Here is a 21,140-nt window from a genome sequence, read left to right on the forward strand (position 1 = left end):
TTGACCGCAAAGGGAAGGAAACCCTGCCCGAGCACCTGTGTGGTCCCCGCTAGGCTGGGACCCTTCCTCTCCTCAGCCCAGTTCTGCACACTCCAGAACCCTACCCCACTCTTAGAAGACTTTTGACCCTGGCCGTTCTTCCAAACGGTGCTTCCTCGGGCCCGCTCCTGTGGAGGGCCCTGACCAGGCCATTCCTGGGGCCGGATCTGGTGCCGGTGCCCGCCCGCTCCCGCCTCCCCCCTCCTGGGCCGCCACGTCTGAGGAGCATCACACAGCCGGCCGGCCGACTGCGGGACTGCAGGGAAGTCCCACTCCCCAGAGCCCTCTTTGTGCTCACTGGCTCTGAACAGGCAGCGCCTGACTCTGCCGGCTCATCACCTGAGCAGCCTCAGTCTTCCCCATGGAAGTCCCAGCGTAGCCAGTGCCCGAGTGTCTGGGCTCTTCGGTCTCTATCTGCCAGGCTTGACCCCCTGGCCCCCTGAGAGCCTGTCCCAGAGCTAAGTTGAGAGGTCACCGTGAAACAGCCAAGACCCCAGGCATGGACAGGCCTTTCTGGAAGCCAAGGCCAAGTGGGAAGTCATGCTACTGAGAGGGGACCCAATGGTCCATCTGTCTCCAGCTGCCAGAAAGATGGCTTTTCTACGTCAAAAATGAGGCAAGATAACAGTAGCCCTAAGACCTGGGCAGAATTGGGCAGGAGGGCACAGCGAGGCCTGCAAATTTCATTCTGCGTTTGCCACATCTTCTGTACAAAACCAGACTGGGCGGAAGGGGTCTTTCCAATTACCTAAGATGAGTTCAGTAAGAAAGTGGAATGGGAAAAAGGGGAGACACCGCACACAGCAGCCCGAGGGTCAACTACAGCCGGCTCCAGTGGGTGTGAGGTTCAGGGCCCCTGCGCCCCCTGCTGGCCCCTCAGATGGGCTACAGCCCTGGGGCTTCCTCCTCCCCAGGAGGCAGCCGGCTGCTTCTCCCAGCGCTACTTGGCTGTCCTGCTTCCCCTCACTCTTTTTCCTCTTTTCGCCTTCGGACCTAGCCGCAGCTGTCTCTCCCCCTTCCGTAACCTGGGCTTCCTCCTTCCCGACAAAACCTCTGCATCTAACCCAAGCTTTTTTGGGGGGGAGAGGGGGCTAGTGTATGGCCCAACTGCCTTGCTTTCCTACCTGCACACATGCCCCTCAGAACTGCAAGTGCGCCCTTCCTCAGCCAGCACGTCAGAGCAAGACTTCGCTGCTGCTTCCCAGAGGGGCGTCCAGCTTCCAGCTCTTCCTTCTCCCTGTCTTTCCCACTGCAGAAGCTAACCTTTACAGGGCGTCTGGGATTGGCCACCCCAACTCTCCCACACCAGCCCTCCACTCCAGATTGGACCAGGACGGTCTGTCCTCTCTCTCCCTCCCTCTCTCTCCTTCCAAACCCTGTCCATTCAGCAAATTCTAATGGCTCCAGTGTTCACGCTCGGCCCATCCCCACCATGCCCTCCCCTGAGCTCCTGCTGCCAGGCCACTTGCTGTGCCAATAGTCTCCTGAGTGTCTTTGTCTTCTGAGAGTGGAAGTACCTAGAGGGCAAGGACTTTGATCTCCCACAAAACCTAGGGCAGTGCTAGGCTCCCAAGGGACACCGAGGGCCATGTAGAATGCTGATCTTTCTGATAACCTCCTAGCACTTAGAGCTCTCCACCTGCGGCAAGGGCTGGGTGTGGCAGGTCCTGGTGTGGCTAAGTCTGCAAGGTTACCATGGTCAGGTCACTGCAGAGGGAGGGGAGATGCGGGGACCTTTCCCAGAATGATTAAGAACGAGAGGGTGGCTTTTATTTCCAGAGAGACTGGGTGAGGGGAGGGAGGGCCAGCAGGGGATGAGGTCCCTGGGTGTCCGGTTTCATGCTGGTGGAGAAGCCCACGCAGGATATGGAGGACGTGGATCCAGGGGGAACCCCCCCCCCAAACATCCTAGATGCCGCGTTCCCTCGTTCCTCCATTCCTCCAAGCGCGGCCTACCTCCGGGTCCGCGGCCCCGGGACAGATTCGTGCGGGACCTCGGGCGGCGCCCAGTGCTGCTGTGGACAGCTCATCCTGCGGCGGTGGCAGCGGCGGCGCCCTGCGAGTCCCCGGCGCCGCCAGGGGGCGAATAGGGTGCCCGCCGGCTCTTGGGACGCCGGGCGCGCGGGCGCTGCGCTCCGGGAGGCCGGGCCGGGGCAGGCGCGCCCGCCAGGACCGTCTCTGCTCCCACAGCCTGGCCCGGCCGCTACTTCCAGCCCCGTCCTCAGGCCGCTTCGGCCGCTCGGGGTGCCCCAGGGCTGGGCGGGGCGCAGCGGCCGGGCGCCCTTACTGGTGGCGGGGCAGCCAGAGCGCCCGGCTCGGCGCGCCACCGGGCTTTGCCGGGCAGACACCCCGCGCTCCCTTCCCGCCGCTCCGCCGCCCTCTCGGCAGCCCCGACTCTGCTCTCGCGGCCGCCCGGTTGCGGGGCGGGTGATTGAGTAGGCCGCACCCTGGGCGCAGCAAATGGAGGACGCTGGCATTTAAGGAGGGGGCGAGGGAGGACGCAGCTCGGCTCCCCGCCTTCTCCCCACCCCTCCGAGGCGGCCGCTGCGCAGGCGGGTCTCTGCGCCCTGGGGCTCCGGCCGCCCGGCTGGCTGCCTCGGGAGAGACCCCGCGCGACGCCGGCCGGCGCGCGCGCTGCGCACCTGCACCTGTTGGAGCGGGCCTCAACCTGCTCCCAGGGGCCGACCTCCAAGGTAGACGCCAGCCCGGCCGCGGTCACCTACCAAAGCGGCATTTGCCTTTAGGAAAACAAAACAAAAAAGTGGGTTTAGTGGCATACGTCGGCTCCCCTCTGGGTCAGCTAGTGGTGAAGACCGTATTTTGGTAAGTCAGTGGGCTGCAGCCTGAGACCCCCATGGCTCAGGAAGGAGACCTGTCCCCGCCCCCAGCCCACCTGGGGCCTTAGCACTGCTGGGGATCTTTAGTCTTTTTTTTCCCCCTAAAGATTTTATTTTTAAGTAATCTCTACACCCAGTTTGGGGACCGACCACACAACCCCAGATCAAAAGTTGTATGCTCCACCGATTGAGACAGCCAGGCGCCCCTGGATCTTTCCTCTTGATGAGATGCTGTTTGGATAGAAAAGGAGTCCATTCTTTGGGACCCAAATCAGCCTTGATCAAAACATGTCAGGCCTGCCAGAGTTGATAATGTGTGCGTGCCGGCGCGTGTGTGAGCCTCTCGGTGTCCACTCACTAGCCTGCAACCATTTGGGGTAAATACTTTTGTCACTGAATAAAAGAAAGTCAAGTTCACATTTCATTTCCAAGGGAGTCTTTGAAACAGTACCTCCTATTTATTTATTTATTTAGGAGGGGGAAGGGGAAGAGGGAGAGAGAGAATCTTAAGCAGATTCCACACCCAGCACCGAGACCGTGGGGAAGAGTCCGTAGCTTAAGGACTGAGCCACCCAGGTGTCCCTGAAATAGTACCTCACCACTTGCCTGCTACTCAGTCACTCCCATTTTGGTTCAGTTTGGCTTGATTTGGGGGTTGCTGCAACCCTCAACGCAGGAATTAACGGTTAAATGATGTCTCAGTCTGCGCATAAGCTCTGGTTTCAGATCTGACCATTTAGCCCCGATTTCCACAGCAGGAGTGCCAGGGCTGACGCGTGTCAGTCTTTATTCTGACTCGTGTTGCTCAGTAGATACTCAGACAAACCTCTGGGGAGAGGTTCTGAAATGAGTGCATTCCTCTGCCCACCAGCAGACAAAATAAGACTGGTCTGTCAGCTAGGAGGGGCAGTCACTAAATGGCCCAAGTCCCTTTTAAGCTCTGAGATGTGGGTTGGGCTGCAAACTCCAAATCTGTTCAGCATCCAGGATCTGGGTCCCAGGAGACTCTCCCTCCTCCTCAGTTTCTCTGGACACCAAACGTGGGCTCAGAAATCAGAGAGCATGGGTGACTCTGCAGCCCCGGGGGAGCCTCACCTCCCAGGACACAGTGCTCCCACTCTGCTCATAGTGCCAGGCGTCTGCTGCCGGTCCAGTGCGAGATCCCACCCCTGCCCCCTGTCCCATGTGTGTCTGAGACTTCCTGGCTCTGTGAAGGCAAGGAATGGCCTGAAGTCCAGATCTCATGTGAGCAGAAGACCGTTAGGTCTGAAGAGTGGCACTTGTGGGAGCCCTGGCCCCAAGTCCCCAACCTCAGGAGGCTCTTGGGGTAGTGCAGTTTGTCAACCTAGGCTTGACAATGGCCTCAGGTCCTGGCCCAGACCCCTACTGTGCTGCTACCCCAGCTCTTCTTGAGCTTTCCCAGAAGCGAGTGCCGTTCAGATGTGGCTCCCATTTACCCGAATGCAGCAACCTTCCTGCAAGAGCGCCCCCAGTTCAGCCCACCCAAGGCTCATCTCCCTTCTGCTTCTCCAGTCAGCACTACCACCCCCTTCTCAGCCCTGCTGGGGAGCCCTTTGTGACTGGAGAGTTACCTAGAGGAGAAGGCCATGTCCTCCCTGCCTCCCAGATAAGAAGGGATAAAGACATGAGTCTCACTAGCACACCTGCAAAGGCTCCTCCTGCCTCACTTTCACTCCCAGTGAGTCTTCCGTGCCACACAATTCAGTGGGTACCGACTTTGCCAGGCACTGCAGTCAGGGATACAAAATACACAAGAAGTGGTCCCTGCCCTTGGAGAGCTCATGGTGTCTGATGGAGGAATTTATTCTTTAAGTCATTCATTTACCAAAGGTGTATTAAACACCAACTATGTGGGGCACCTGGGTGGCTCAGTCGGTTAAGCGTCTGCCTTTGGCTCAGGTCATGATCCCAGGGTCCTGGAATCGAGCCCCGCACTGGGCTCCTTGCTCAGCAGGGAGCCTGCTTCTCCCTCTCCCTCTGCCTGCCGCTCCGCCTGCTTGTTTATGCTCTCTCTGTCAAATAAATAAATAAAATTTTTAAAAAACATAAACACCAACTATGCGGCAGGCCCGGTGCCTGTGCTAGGGAGCAGTGAAGTGAAAAGCTAGCCCCAACCATCCTGATAGTACCACTATCATGGTCCATAGGGGAGACGGACAGTCAAGTAGAGAATTACGAGCTACACTAGAGAATCACAGGCTCCCTTAAGCACAGGTGAAGAGGGTAGAGAGAAATTCTGAGTGGGAGGGGCAGTGGGAGGTGCCAGACGGGGACATATACCTGGCAGAATCGGGTATGGTGCTTGCCTTTCTCCCGAAACAGAACCCCAAAGCTTCCAGAATGTTCCTCCCTATACCCTGACCCTCACCCCCACGCCCAGGGAACCTGGCAGCCCTTGCACGTGGCTCCATCTCTGAGGATGCCAGGCACCTCTCTTTGGCCACGTGGTGCCCCACATAGCCACTGACTCAAGTTTCCAGGCCAGCAGATGGGTGGGGCTTCAGGGTGTGGGGCGGCTGTGTCCCAGCCTCTTGAGCTCCATCTGCGGAGCTGGGATCAGGGCATTTAATAAAAGAACCCCTAGGAGAGGAGCGGTGAGGTTTGGCACAGTCACATTCATGCTCCCTGCCACTCCACTGGGTCTCTGGCCATCTCGTTATACAAGGCCTGGCCAGGCTAAATCCCCGACCCTCATCCCTCAGGAGAGGAGCAGCAAAGACCCTGGGCCGGAACTCAGCCAACAAAACAGCCATTCCAGACACCTGGATCCACCTGGCTTTGGCTCCTCTTCCACTTCCCATTCTGGCCTGCGTCGGGGTGGGACAGGCTACCGACCTCCAGGTAAGGACCGCACTGCCCAGAGAGCCAGGGGGTCCCCCGGGAACACCAGTATCATGGCAAAGAGGCCAGAGGCAGCCCCTCTGAGGCTCATCCCACCTGCAAACTGGCGCAGAGAAGGCTGCGGGTCTCTCTGCCCCCTCTGAATGGCGGTGCGGAGCCCAGTGCCTCCCATGTCTGGCGGCTGGGGGTTGCTGTCCACTGTGGGAGGCTTGACTCAGGCCTCAGCCTTAAAGGGCAGCCATGTGGCCAGGGCCACCAGCTGACCTCTGTCGTTGGGCATAGCTGCTCTCTCCTCCTCCTTGGTCTCCTCAGGGCGGCCTGCCTGGGAACGCCAGGGTCCCCCAGCTGACAGCCAGGTGCCCATATGCCACAGCTGCAGGTTAGCCAGCGGCAGCCTCCAGGAGATGAGGCGTAGACCCTCAGGCAGTTGTGTCTCCTGCATTTTGCTTCTTTTTGTCTTTACGGATGTGGATGAGACCGATGTGTGTGTCGCGGGGGCAGGTGTAACCCCTTGTGCTACTCCTCCCGGTGAGGCCAAAGCCTGGAACTTACGGGGGTGCTTGATGCCCCTGCTTCCCTTCGTGGCTCCGACCGTTAGGGAAGCGGGTCTCTCCGCCTCCCCCTCCTGCCACAATCACGGTGGCTACAAAGCTTTGTAGGTGGATTTGGGGGCCCTTGAGGCCCCCAGCACAGGGAAAGGGGCCCCTTCTGCTGCTGGCGTCATTGTCCACTTGTCATCTCTATGGCGAGAAAAGCTGGAGAATCCCCATTGCAAAGCCAGAAGCATGGCCCTGAGCAAAGGTGTGATCCCTGTTACCACTTGTCTGGCCAGGCCTGCATCCCAGCCCACTCTCCAGCCGCTGCAGTGGCCTGCAGACCGGGGCCGCTGGATCGTGGGCGGCAGGGCTGCCCACCTGTGTGAGTTTCCCACGTGCAGAAGATGTAACAAGGCCTCCGTGAGCTTTTGAACGTGGAAGAGGTAAAGACAACAGCAGGACCACCTGGGCTCCAGGCAAGGGGTGGGGCAGAAAAGGAGAGCACCCCCTACCTTAGAGCCTGGTGGGCCCTCTCCTCTCACTTCAGGTAATTGAGCCCCTCTTTAAGGGATTATAAATCTTCAACAAATTCGGGCTCTGTTAGGTCGGACAGCGTTAAAGTATCCTGGGTAGATGCTAGGGACACACATAGTAATGAGAGGAATACTGTCATTTATTATTCCCTTAACACGTGCACTCCGAGCTCCAGGAATTATGTGAATGTTCCTATTCAATCCTTATAACTTTCTAAGAGACATGTGCTATCATTATCCCCATTTCATAGCTCAGGAAACTGAGGCTTGGAGAAATGAAGTCACTAGCCCAAGGTCACACACGGCTAATTAGGATTAAAACACATGCCTGTTTTCTCCAGGGTTCATACCTTCCATCCCTCCTACCTACCATCTCCCAGGGCCCTGAGCTGGGGGAGGGAGGGGCAGTGGAGAGGCGGCCATGCCGGCCTCCACACAGATTGTCTGTGTCTTCTGGTCTTGGGGACGGTGGCCCGATGGTGGGCAATGAGGCCTCCAGACATCATGGCAGGGAGGGAGGTGGCAGCTCGCCCGTGTTTCTGATGGCTGAGCTCCCCTGCTGCTTGGGCTAACCTACTCTGCCCCCCACCTTGGCCTAGGCAGTGATTTCTCAGACCCTGGCACCTGGCAGTCAGTTATGAGACTGAGGACTTACCCATAAGGTCAGAGGTGACTTCTGGGCCCAAAGTCAAATAAAAGTGGGCAGAGAACCTGCCACTAAAGCCACTTGTTTGTCCCTTGTGTCCAGGAGCCTCCCTGGACACCCTGCCCCGTGTCCCAGAGCTGCCCTGGCTTCTGCCCTGGGGGAAGGTGTGGCCCTACGGAGGGGGCAGGCTAGGGATGAGGGGTGCAGAACCGCCGCACATAGGGTGCCCTCCCCTCACCAGAGGAGATCACAAACCTTTGGGAAAGAGAGTCACCCCTGGTCCAGAGTCATCAGGGGAGAGAAAGGGATCCTTCTGGGGATTATTACATTCAGTCCTTAGAGTGACCCAGAGAAGGTGCTGGAATGATCCATTTCACAGAAGAGGAAAGCTACGGCAGACCCCTTCAGCGGGCTTTCGGCCCTATGGTCAGTTCCTCTACTGCACCACCTCCCCAGCCCTTATTAGGTCTTGATGGCGGGAGGACAGAGGGGGGTGTTGGGGTTGAGGGAAAGAGAAAGGGGAGCTCAAATCCAGGACTTTGGGAAGAGGCCAGAGTCAGCCCGCCCTCACCCCCACATGCACAATAAACTCTGAGCTCCTGAAGCCACGAATGAGGTTGATCACCGCTCACGGACTGAGTCGAGTGGGGCGCCTTCCACAGGCAGGTCCTGTGTGGGTGCCAGAGCCCAGCAGCGGCACCAGCCTCGTCCTCAGGCAGGTGGCAGTGGTGAGAGGGAACAGACACTTCACAAAGCACCTACTCCGGGGATAGCAGGCATGCTAGATGACATGGACAGCCAGCCAGCCCCGCTTGGGGCAGGGAGGAGTCAGCAGGGCGTCCCGGAGAGTCCTAAAGAAAGAGTAGGAATTAACTTAGTGAGACAAATTGATAAGCAGTGGGGGTGGGCAGAGAGCATACCAGCAAGGACCAGGGATGCTTAAGTCCTTTGAGGCTGCTGAGAAATGGGGTTGAGGTGGGCAGAGGCAAGAGGAGAGGGCTGTGGGTGGGCAGGCCAGAAATCACAGACCTTAAAGGCAGGGCTTATGGGTTCCCAAGCCTGAGGAACCGGGGACAGCCAGACACCCTCCCACAATCTCCCCACGGACATCGCTGTGAACTGGACCGGGAACATTCCAGCGTAATCGAAGCGCAGATCGGCAAGTTCCAGAGGCTCCACACACTGGGGCCAACTTCCCTCCACCCCTGTCCCCCGGAGCTTGCCTGCTCCTCACCCAGCCAGGCTGGAGTGGGGGATCCCAGGTCCTCTGAGATTCCTCAGAAGTCTCTGGAGGCCCAAAGTTTTCCCTCACCAGATTCTGGGGGAGCTGGGCTGGGATGGAGAGGAGAGGAGTGGGAATGGAGTCAGAGGCCGCACCTGGAGGAGGAGCGGAAAGATCCTGCCTGAGGAACAGGACTTGGGAGTAATCAGGTTCTCAAGAGGCCGCTGCTCAGGCTGGTATTTCTAGAAAAGGCTAAAGGGCAGGACTTCAGCCCCAACGTGAGCACCTGAGTGCAAGCCAGCATTGCTGCCCTCCATGAGTCCAGCTCTGGCCTGCTCTCAGGTGGGCATGGAAGGGAGGGCAGAGACAAGGATATGAAGCCCTGGAAAAGGGGTGTTGGTTGGCCAACTGGACTGCAGACTCTGTTTTCAATTCACAATTTGTATTTTTTGTGTGTGTGTGTGAAAGCTTCCATTCTTTTATTAACAGTAGCAGGCTATTGAGGCAGCACTTTTCATAAGCAGGTGGCAGGGTGTGAGGACAGGTATCTTAAATACACTACCTAATGTCACCAATTTCTACCTGAGATTAAAAAGACGGAGATGGCCCCTTCCCTTTTTATAGATTGGAGAACCTCCTCTATCCCCTCCCCCAGCTCCCCCCTTCTCCCCTCTCGATCCCTGGCACCCAGAAGCTGGTCTGTGGCACTGGCAAAAGGTAAAGACAGAGAATCAGTGAGAGGGAAGAAAGAGAGATTAGGCCGCCTCAGGAGAAGGGGTCCCCACCCCACCTCCCAGGCTGGCCAGGTAAGTAGGGGGGAATGCTGGGGTGAGCTGGGGGTGGGTGACTCCCCTCGGCAGGACCTCTGGGCTTCCTGTATCAGACCCAAGGACCTGGTGTCATTAGCAGCAGACTGGGCAGGGAGGAAACCTCCCCTAGCTGCCCTGGCTGACCCGCATCTGGAGGCTGGCCAAACTGCCCAACTCTGTGTGGCCTTATCTCCAAGCCTTCCTCAGTGACAGTGGCAGTAGCCACAGCAAAAAAGATCAGATCATTTCCAATTCATCATCTTTTTAAATCCTCACAAACCTCGTGAGTGTTTAATGAACCCCATTTTACAGATGAGGCAACTGAGGCTCAGAGGCGTTCAGGGACCTCCCAAAGCCACACAGTTTCTAAGTGACAGTGTCAGGACTCACACTTGGTCTGACTGACTCCAACGCCTAGAGAGGGTGGGTGAAGCTGGGCCAACATTGCTCCTGCCCCACCCCGCCAGCTCACTCCCAAACCCGAGGCCTTACAGGGCGGCATCGTCTGTGGCCCATCTGACCTCTGCTTATCTTTTTTTTTTTTTTTTAATCTCTGTGTATCTTGAACCCAGTTCTGCCCAGGTCCTGGCCCACCCTTCCAGAGCTGGGGAGGGAGCAGGATGGCTCAAGAAGTTTCTACCACTCCTCCACCCTCAATGCCCCCAACCCCACAGTTGTTTAAAACACACAGGACGCCAAGATCTTATCTGTCTAAGCCTTGTTCATTGTGCTTATAACACACTTGGCACGTGTCTCCAAAGTGAGGGCTGCTTGGGTATTTCACGGGGAGGGGAGCAAGTGGCAGTCAGTGCAGCCTGGCACGTGGGACGGGGCCCAAGCTCCGCTTGGCTCACTGACTGGGCCCAGCCTGGCCAGCATCAGCGTCACACCCACGTCAGAGTAGCCATGGTCACTTTTGTTAGTTGAGATTACGGCACTCGACCAGGAAAAAGAGAGGAGGGAAGGGGCCCAGCCCAACAGGCCAAAGTGGGTGAGGGAGGGGGCACCACAAAATCCTGGGGGCAGAGTTGAGCAGAGATGTGTGGCTCCGGCTGGCAGGACGGCATGCCAGGGTTCTGGAGGTGGTCTCCACACCCACCGGCCCCGGGGCTTCTCGCCCTGCCTCCCCACTGCTTCCTGCTCTGCCCCATCAGAGGGTAAGACCTGCCGACAAAGACAGGGACAGGCCCCCACCAGCCTCAGCTTCCTGTGCCTGTTCACAGAAGAAACCAAACCAGAACTGCCAAGGGGAGGTCCCAGTGGAAAGGCCCTCTCGGCCCAAGATGGCCAGCCTCGGCCGACACCTGCCTTGAGCACTCGGGCTTTGGCCTCCGTGAGGCTTCCTTCCCCAACAACAACAGCCGCAGCAATAATAATATTGCCTAATACTCACCCAGTGCTTATTGTGTCCTGGGCCCTGGGCCCAGCACCCACCCTGATTATCCCTCCCGAATCCCCCAAAAGACCTCCAGAGACGGGGGCCATTTTCATCTTAATTTTACAGGTGAGGAAACAAATTCAGAGAGGTTAAGTGACACGTGCAAAATGGCCCAGCATGTGAGGGGTCGAGGTGTGAAGCCAGATCCCGGAATTAGAAGTCTTAACCCCAAGGCTGGAGCCAGGGCATGCCTCTCCACTCTGATAGTCTGGGCCAGGTCCACCTGCTCAGGGGGCTCAGGCACTATATTCCCGCACACAGGACTGTCAGGAACCTGAAACCCACCCCCCGGGGGTTCATAGGGCACTCCTTGATTTCCTCAGCACCTGCTACGTGCCAGATCCTGTACTAGGCGCCAAGGATACACCGGTGAACAAAAACAGACCCAGACCCTGCTCTCACGGAGCATATATTCTAGTGGAAAAGAATTAGACAAATATGCATCCAATTACAAATTGTGATACAGGCCCAGAAGGAAAACTACAGCTGGTTTTGAGAGAGAACAACTTAGGAGGACAGCATTGAGACAGCGGGGAGGCCTTTCAGAGATAACATTTACACCCTCGCATAATCAGTCAACCAACCACCTGACTAATCCAGGCCATAGAGGTGGTCAGTTTCACCTGCTGTGATTTGCGTAGTAAAGAGGTTTCCCTCAGTTTTCCCAGCCATTAAGGAAAAGTGCTGCAGCTCACGGCCATTTGGCCATTTGCTGAGAGAAAAGCCCCTGAGTTTCCAGATCTTGGTGACCTCAGAGTAAAAGGTAAAGGGAAAGTATAACCTCACTTAGTTGTGTGGATAAAACGGAAGGGCAGGGTCCCCCACGCCCTGATCGGTGATAGAGCGGCTCGTCCCGGGCCTTGCTTCCCCGCCCTCGGAAGTGTGGTGCTCTGTCGCCACCTGGTGGACGTAACGGACCATGCAGGGGGCGGCCAAGCTCCCCCGTCTGGGGTAGGATTCGGAATGTGGCTTCCTTCGGGCGGAGGCCGAAAAAGAGGCAGTGGGTTTAGGTGACTTCCTGTCAAGGGGCGGGGCTGAGGAGAAGGAGCGAGGGTGGATGGGGAACTGCTGCTTGAAAGTCAACTGACTGGAGGCCTACAATGGCCCCATTGTGTCCGGGGCCTTGACCTTGATTTCCTGCCACTCTCATCTCCAGCGTGGCATCACCCGGGTCTGATTGGCCGGGAGTCCACTCCGCGATAGTGGGCGGGCCCCGGGGCTGGAACCCGAGAGACCGGCTCCCCGGAGGTCGAGACTGGCTCAGTCCCCCAGGACGCCCAGGGAAAGTAGACACCTCTCAGAAGTCCTTTCCTCCTCCCTCTGCACCGTCAGGAGTGTCGGGGCCAGAACCGCCGGCTCTCTCGTGGAAAGGCGTGGCACGGGGTGGGGGGTGGGGGGTTAAGGACTGAAAGCTGCAGTCTGAGAGACCCTGCTCCAAGTTGGTTATGGGATCCTTGGACACAGACTTTACAACCTCCCACCTTTTTTTTTTTTTTTCCCCTGTTGTTTAAGAACACACCCACGGGTACCATTCCCATTGTAAAAAATATTACACAATAGGATAAAAAGCTAAAGCTCTCCCCTTTGTCACACCCACCGCCCTTCTCTGGTAACTACTATTGTTAGTCTCATGGGTGTCCCTCCTGACCTGGTTCAATGGGTATGAATCTGTACGATATGAAAATATGTTGTATGAGTTCGTGTATGGACTCTGGACCTCCCTTTTCTAATCTGAAAACGGGAATGAAAATAATGGAAAAGCCACCTGAGGTCGTCCATGGGGAGTGTTCCGCTCAGCACCTGGCCCCGTGTCCGTGACTGTGGTCATCATTACCATCTTTCTTGTCAGTATCGTTGGGCCTCGGACCCAATCCTGAGGTCTGGATAGAAACCCTTTCTTACTCCACAGCCTGCTCTCCCCTCCTTCTCCCTTCTGACAAACTGTGATAAAAATCTGTGTTCCCTAATGCCTGTGTTTTTTTAAAGCTAGAAAGAGCATCTGGTGTTTTCTGCATGTTCTTCCCTGTCCTTCACTTCCTTTACCCCCACTCCTCCCCTCGCCTTCCATATTTGACCTAGAGGCAAGCACTCACCCCACAAAAGGGAGAACCTCCCATTCTGGGCCAGAGGAAGAGACTTCCACGGCCCACATGGCGCTGCTGAACCCACAGTGACTCTATATAAAAGGGGTCCCCTGGGCAGCAGTAGGGTGGGTGGCTCAAGAGGGCGGGCGCTCTGTGAAAGCCACATGGGAGAGCAGGTAAGTGCAGGGTCAGCTGGCTGAGCACCCCGGGATGTGGCCAAGGGCAAGTCCCTTCCCTTGTCTGAACCTCAGCTGTCTCATCTGTAGGATGGGTTCCTAACAGTAGCCACCACGTTCAACCACTGTGGGAATAACGCAGCACCCGTAGAGGACCCTGGCGCTGAGAAAGCTAAATGCTAGTTATTATTATGCTGAGAAACAATGTGTCGTGTTTATTTAGCATGTTAGGCTTGCAAAGGGAATTGATAATTTCTTCTTTCTTTTTAAAAGGGGCTAGTCCGGAGAAGGAAGTTTGGTTTTGATTGACAAGTCTCAAGAGAAAGGGAAATTCCTTTATCTCCCCTTCTGTCGGAGCAGCCACTTGTCACTTCTGGAGCTGTTGCTGGTCCCTGAGATGGCCCACAGAGCTCCCTCCAGGCAGAGTGGAGGACCTCGCTGTTCCTGGTGATGCAACAGGGAAATGTCAAACCCCGGGTGAGTGAGACGAGGCCACATCAGCCATCAGGCAGGTGCTCTGGCCGAGGCTGTTCCACACCGCACTGCACGCGGTCCCTGTGACGCGGGGGCTTCACTGGGGGAAAAAACATACTGCACATACTAGCTAATATTTATTCAGTGCTTATTAGATGCCAACTGCGTTATAAGCACAACGAACAAGTCTAGGACAGAGAGGCTCTTGCCCTCATGCAGCTTGCTTTTTAATGGTTCAGCACATGATAATTTCGTCTGCTATTTTTTTTTCAGGTATAATTTACACACGTTAAAATCACCTTTTTTTAGTGTAAAGTTCTATGAGTTTTGACAAACACAGTCGTGTAACCAACAACGCAATCAAAGTAATAGAGTATGTTCATTACCTCCTGAATTTTCTCTTGTTCTTGACTGACCCGCCCCTCCCCCCATCCCCAGTCACTGATCCCAGGGCTGTCCTTATAGTTTTGACTTTTTCAAAACAGAATCTTTCAGTATGTAGCCTTTTGAATCTGGCTTCTCTACTTACCACGATGTTTTGAGATCCATCCAGATTGTTCTACCTATCAGCAGTTCATGCCTTTTTTCTTTCAATTTTTCATTACAAAACTTTTCAAATATTAAGTTAAAAGAATAATACAGTGAACACTTATAAACCTACCACCTAGATTCAATAACTGTTTCCATGTTGCTGTATTTTAAAATGATGTCTGTGCATAGGCATATATTTGCTGCACTGTTTGAAAGTACGTGGTAGACGCTGACAGTTCCCCTCTAAAACTCCCCATGTGTTACCTAGGAATGAGGACGACTGAGAAGCATGTCACCCAGAGAAAGCTGACAACAATTCTCAAGTGTCCTCTGCTACCCATCCATTTGCAAATGTCCCCTATTTCAAAACAAGTCTTTTGTAACTTTTTACCCACCTGTCAAGAGTTTTGTTTGAAAAACAAATTTTTGGTTTGAAATAATTATAGACTCACAGGAAGATGCAAAAAATAAGAGTCCCGTGTACCATTTAACCAGCTCCCTGCAATGGTGACATCTTACGTGGAGCTGTAGGAAAATATCCAAACCAGGACGCTGACCTTGGTACAGGACTGTTAATTACGCTGCAGACCTTACGCGGTACTCACCACTTCGTAACCTGCACTCGCTTGCGTGCGTGGCTGTGTGTATAGTTCTGTGCACTTAAATCCCGTGCATGGAGCTGTGTATCTACCAGCACAGCCACGGAAGTAACTGTGACCTCATCGTGGAAGGACTCTAGTGCTGTGTCTTTGTACGGACACCCACTCTGGCTTCATGCCTCCCTGTCTCCTGGTGACTCCTAACCTGTTCTCCAACTCTACAGTCTTATCATTTTGAGAATGTTAGATAGATGAAATCACACGGTATGCAACCTTTGGAAATGGGATTTTGTTCACTAAGCCTAATGCCGTTGAGGTCCGTCTAGGTTGTCACGTGTATTCTCAATAGTCCCTCTCCTCTAGTGGCTGAGGGGTGTCCTTACATAGACGGACCACAGGCTAGCCGTCCACCAGCTGAAGGACATGTGAATTATTTCCAGTTTCTGGCGATGATACATAAAGTTGCAAACATCGGTGTACAGGTTTGGATGTGAACATACGATTCACTTCACTTGGGTAAATACCTAGGAGTGGGATCGCTGGGTTGCACAGTGAAGCGTAAGTTTATCTTCCTGTGAATCTGCCGAATTCTTCTGCACGCTGGCCGCCCCGCCTTGCATTCCCAGACCCACATGTGAGCGTTGCCACTGCTCTGCGACCTGCCGGTCCTGGCTATTATCCCTTAAAAAAAAATTTCCAGCCATTCTAATATATGTGTAACGGTATCTTGTGTAACTTTTAAATCAAAAATAAGACCAAGTTATAACTCTTCTTCTTAAAGCCCTCCGGTGGCTTCCCATCACAGTCAGAATATAATTCAAACTCATTTCTGAGGCCTTCCCCAACCTCTTAGAGGCTCTGCCTCTTGCTCTGCTCCAGCCCCGGTGACCTCCTATCCTCTTTCCCTCAAGGCTTTTCACTTGTGGTTCCTTTTACCTGGAATGTTCTTGCCTCACGTACCCACATGGCTCATTCTCTCTAACATCAGCTTTTTTTTTTTTTTAATTTTTTTTCTGAAGATTTTATTTATGTATTTGACAGAGAGAGGCAGCAAGAGAGGGAACACAAGCAGGGGGAGTGTGAGAGGGAGAAGCAGGCTTCCCGAGCAGGGAGCCTGATGTGGGGCTCGAAGCGAGGCTCGATCCCAGGACCCTGGGATCATGACCTAAGCCACATCTGCTTAAGGCAGATGCTTAACGGCTGAGCCACCCAGGCGCCCCCTAACATCAGCTTCTCAGGGGAACTTGAGGGTCAAAATAAGCCCCATTCCTGCACTTAGCTTCACAACTCTCTTACCCTGTTCTATTTTTCTTCATGGCACTGACCTCTTCTTGGTATAATATGTATCAGTCACTGAACTGGTTGCTGTCTGTCTCCATCGTCAGGGCAGGGCTTGGCTTCTGGCTGACTATCTCCACTGCTCAGCACAATGCTTGGCACAGAGGAGACACTCAATATACTAATACTTGTTGAGTGAATGTGTATCAGAAACGCGTGACCCTCTTCCCATCCTTCTGAGCCATGTTTTACTCCTCTGACATCCTAGCAACCGGCTTGGAGCAGGTGGAAACTCCTTGGCTTAGCTGCTCCCCACGGCTCTTGCCTTCTGCCCAGGGCTTCCCTCCGCACTCGAGGGCCTTGGCCAGCAGGTCTGTGGTTAATCCTGGTGGGGCAACCATTGACCAATGCAGCTGGTGGTGGCAGATACTTACTCCCCTTCTCTGACACTGGGAGGAGGTTCTGAGGTGCAGGATGGAGCCCCAGTTCCCCGCAGCGGTGACCAGCTCCATAGCGTACCATGTCCTGGCTTTCTTTCCCTCCCATCCACTCTCCCCACTCCCCTACGTGTCCCCTAGAATCAGGTCTAGAAATGACTTGCAAGTCAGCTCTTTCTTTCTCTCCCTGCAAGGAGGTAGCAGGGATGGAAAAGAGCTCAGATTAAATTAGAACAAATATATGAAGCTTATAGTCTAGTGGAAGAGACAATAAGCATTAAAAAAAGGAACCAGAATTTAAACAATTACAGTTGAAGGGATAGATTTTTCAACAAATGAAGCTGGAGTAACTGAATATCCAAAAGGAAAAGAGTGGATCTCAGTCCCTCCCTCACAACACGCTTGAACTAGATCAAAGAACTAAGTATTTAATAAAGAAAAACTAAAACTTCTAGAAGTAAAGCATAGGAGAAAATCTCCATGACCTTGGGATAGGCAGAGTTTTCTTAGATCACAGGTAGAACTAATCCTAAAAACGGGCGGGGACAGCATTAAGAATATGAAAAGACAAGTCACAGTATAGAAGAAACTTTTGCAATACATGTATTTTTTAAAAGATTTTATTTATTTATTTGACAGAGAGAGAGACAGCCAGCGAGAGAGGGAACACAAGCAGGGGGAGTGGGAGAGGAAGAAGCAGGCTCCCAGCGGAGCAGGGAGCCCAATGCGGGGCTCGATCCCAGGACTCTGGGATCACGCCCTGAGCCGAAGGCAGACACTTAATGACTGAAACACCCAGGCGCCCCATCAATACATATTTTTGACAATAATTTGCATCCACAACATACAGAGAAATATATGCCTTAATAAGAAGAAGGGAAACAACCAAATTAAAATATGGCAAAAGATTTTAGCAAATAGTTTAAAAGAAGATACACAAATATTCATAAGCACATAGAAAGTTGTTCAATCCTACTAGCCATTAGGGAAATGTAAATTAAAACCACAGGAGGACACCATACACCCACTGGAACGGCTAAAGTTGAAAAGACTGGTAATAAGTGTTGACAAGGACGTGGACCAACTGGAATTCTCTGGTAGGAGTGTGAAATGGAAAAGCACTTTGGAAAAAAGGTTGGCAGTATCTCACAATACACTTACCATCTGCCCAGAGATCTCCATTATAGTTATTTACCTAAAGGAAATAAAAATGGATCCACACACAAGACTTGTACATGAATTGTCAAAGCAGCTTTATTTATAATAGCCCCAAACTGGAAATAGCCCAGGTGTCCATCAACAGGCAAACAGATACATTGTGGAATATTCAGACAATCACTTGGCGCTCAGTAATAAAGAAACAAATCCCGATAAGCGCTACAACACGAATAAACCTCCAAAACATTAGGCTGAGTGGAAGAAGCCAGATAGAAGAATACATACCATCTGATGACGTTTAAATAAAGTTCTACAACAAGCGAAAGGAGCCCATGGGAACAGGAAGTAGAGCAGCTGTTGGCTGGGGCCTGGTGCCCCGGGATGGCATGGGGATGGGGGATATTGACTGGAAAGAGGGATCAGGAAAGTTGAGTGCGTTTCAGAAATACTCTTTATCTTGAGTGGAGTAGCGGATAGATGGGTATTTGTCAAAACTCCTCTAACTGTATACCTTTGATTTATGCAAATTATACCTCAATAAGGCTGGTTTTGAATGAGAAGTAGCTAGAGCTTGTGGTAAGTGCTCCAAGGTGAAGAAAATAAGGTTTTATAAGAGAGAAAAGTGGAGAAGGGAGACTACTTCTGATTGCTTGGGCAAGGAAGGACTCTTGAGGAGGGGACACTGGAGCAGAGATCTGAATGTCAAGACGGAGCCAGCCATGGAAAGATCTGGGGGAGGTCACTGCAGGAAGTAAGACGCAGAAGCAGGGAGGATTTTGGTGCTCTCGCAACAGTCCAAAGGCCAGTGCGACCGGGTGAAGTGGGTGGGGCAGAGTGTGGCAGGAGCCGGGGTGGAGAGGCGGCAGGAGCCGGTTCATGGAGGACCTTATCAGCCCTGATAAAGGTTTGGAATTTGAAATGAATAAAATGCATATCCCTGTGTGGGTCGATGAGGGCAGAAACACATAAGTAAATAAAGGCAAAATAGGGTCATGGGTGACATATCTGGGGACTGTACAGAGATAAAGGAGGGATTACTCAGCGCTACTGGGAAGGCTTCCTAGAGGAGGTGACATTTCAGTCGAGATTTAAGCAAGAGTAGCAGAGGAGAGAGGATATCCCCGTGGAGAGTACCGTGTCTATAGAAGCCCAGAGACATGCAGCCCCATGGAACATTCGAAGACCTGAGCATAATGTCAGTCTAGTTGGAGTTTTCCCTGTAGGTGTGCAAGTGGCGGGAGATCTGAGGCTGTAGGGACAGGCTTTTGAATCCTGCAGAGATGGAAAAACCCTAAAGATTTTTAAGTAAGGGACTATTAGGGCCAAGTTTACATTTCTTTTTCTTTTTATTTTTTTTAAGATTTTATTATTTGTCAGAGAGAGAGCACAAGCAGGGGGAGCGGCAGGCAGAGGGAGAAGGAGAAGCGGGCTCCTTGCTGAGCAAGGACCCCGATGCAGGGCTCAATCCCAGGACCCTGGGATCATGACCTGAGACAAAGGCAGAGGCTTCACCAATTGAGCCCCGCAGGCAACCCTAAGTTAACATTTCAGATCAAGATCTCCAGAATGGGCAGGTGGAGAGCAAGACCACTGGTTCTGCAGTGAGACCACAGGGAAGGCCTGAATAGGGGTAGGCGGGGCAGGGAGAAGGGCCACACTCTGTTAAGAGGTGATTGGGCCTGTCCTGAAGCTGGGGGACTACCTGGTTTCTGGCTTGGAGGCCTCGCTGCCCTGGGGGATGATGAGTTAAGTAGGACAGAGGAGGAGAAACAGGTTGGGGAAAAGATAGGCAGTTTGAGGCACCAAGGGACCATCGATGCTGACTTTAATGTGCACCTGCTCCCTCCCAGGGCTTGTTCCTTGAGGATCCCTAGGCCCTGGTCCCAGTGAGTCAGAAGCAATGGGTCTAGAATGGGGCCTGAGAGATGGCGTGTGTACAAAGTGCCGAGGGCCAGTCCCGCTCCGACGCTGGTAGACGCCACACCTACGGTCCTGCCAGTCTGGCCGCTCCAGGGGCCTGGAGCTGGAGGCCGCGCGGCTGCACTGTCATCGGGAAGGTGGCCAAAGCAGACCGGCAATTCGGGCGAAGGGGGCGTCTAGAATAAGGCTCTGGATGGAGTGAGAGCAAAGGTAGCTTGTGTCTCTGCTGCGGCAGCTAAAGAATTGCAAGAGAGGGGCCCTGGGCATCCCGTGTGACTCCTGCTTACGTGTCCAGGGAGCCCCAGAGACTAGTGGCGGGGCCAAGATGGAAGCACATGTCTGCATATTCACTCTGTCCTCGGCTGTAGATGGGGGACACGGTGGGGGTTCACAGAGGCCGTGGTGAATTCGGCGTGAGTTCTTCAAAGAGAGAGCAGCTCCTACTCTGTGCACCAACCAACCTTCACTACAGCTTTGCAGCCCCGGTCCTATTATTATTTCCATTTTACAGATGAGGAGACTGAGGCCTCCAGAAGTTTAGGAAATTGTTCTGGGTCCCAAAGCCGGGATGCAGGGGAACCTGGGCTGGAACACGGGCCTCTGGACCTTTCTAGTCATAGCATTGCTCTGCCTCCACAAGTGGGAGAAGTCACTTTATCTCTTAATCTTAAATGATCCTCCAAGCTAGGGAGCCGGGGCACAGTACAAGTTTTCTTTGTCTCGTCCTGTTAAGTATGTATGTCCTGGGGCACCTGGGTGGTTCATGCTTATGGTCATGGTCCTGGGGTCCTGGATGCAGCCCAAGCCCTGCGTCAGACTCCCTGCTTGGCGGGGAGTCTGCTTCTCCCTCTACCCCTCCCCCCTTCTCGTGCTCTCGCTCACTCTCATAATAAGAAAGAAAGAAAGAAAGAAAGAAAGAAAGAAAGAAAGAAAGAAAGAGAAAGAAAGAAAGAGAAAGAAAGAAAAGAAAAGAAAAGTAAAGAAAAGAAAAGAAAAGAAAAGAAAGGAGGAAAGAAAGAAAAGAAAGAGAGGGAGAAAGACAGGAAGAAGGAATGAATCTAGGTCCTTCCTGTGTTTTCCAAAGAAGAGGCTCCCAGGGCCTCATGGTGCAAACTGAGTTGTCAGGTCCCCGCCAGGAGCACTTGCCTGGTTGGTGGATCGCACGGCACTGTCACCTGCCTCCTGCAACAGAAGGAGGTGGTTGAGGCGGCAGCGGCGGCCAATCTGTCCCCAGCGCAGCGCAGTCCTGTTTGGCTGTGATGAAATCCTCATGGCATATGGCTGCAAAGCTACTATCTTGAGAGCGGACAGGAATGGGATTTTACATGTGCCAGATTTCACTCCCTCTCTGAAACAATCCTTGTAGTAAACAGAGGTTTTCTGATCTTAAGATCTGGAGGATGGGAATTCCTTCACACTTCTCAAGTAAAACTATTGTCTTTTAGAGTTTCATTCTATTGACGGTGCAAATGTTTTTTAAACATCCAAGCTCTTCTGGGCTCCCTCCCTTCCCCGAAAAGCCAGGACAGGAGGAGGTGCGGCCAACTCTGTTCCGGCTCCA

General features: G+C 53.5%; 1 protein-coding gene across 2 annotated transcripts in view; it reads left to right on the forward strand.

The window, feature by feature from the left end:
- Nucleotides 1-21,140, forward strand: part of PURA (purine rich element binding protein A) — a 126,500-nt gene that overhangs the window by 34,035 nt on the left and 71,325 nt on the right. For both annotated transcript variants that reach the window (XR_003318547.4, XR_008957512.1), the window contains exon 2: nt 13,456-13,659. The gene's annotated coding sequence lies outside the window, so the exon portion shown is untranslated. The remainder of the gene's footprint in view (nt 1-13,455; nt 13,660-21,140) is intronic.

This window comes from Ursus arctos, unplaced genomic scaffold (assembly GCF_023065955.2).
Source record: "Ursus arctos isolate Adak ecotype North America unplaced genomic scaffold, UrsArc2.0 scaffold_5, whole genome shotgun sequence".
In the NCBI taxonomy this organism is placed as follows: Eukaryota; Metazoa; Chordata; class Mammalia; order Carnivora; family Ursidae; genus Ursus; species Ursus arctos.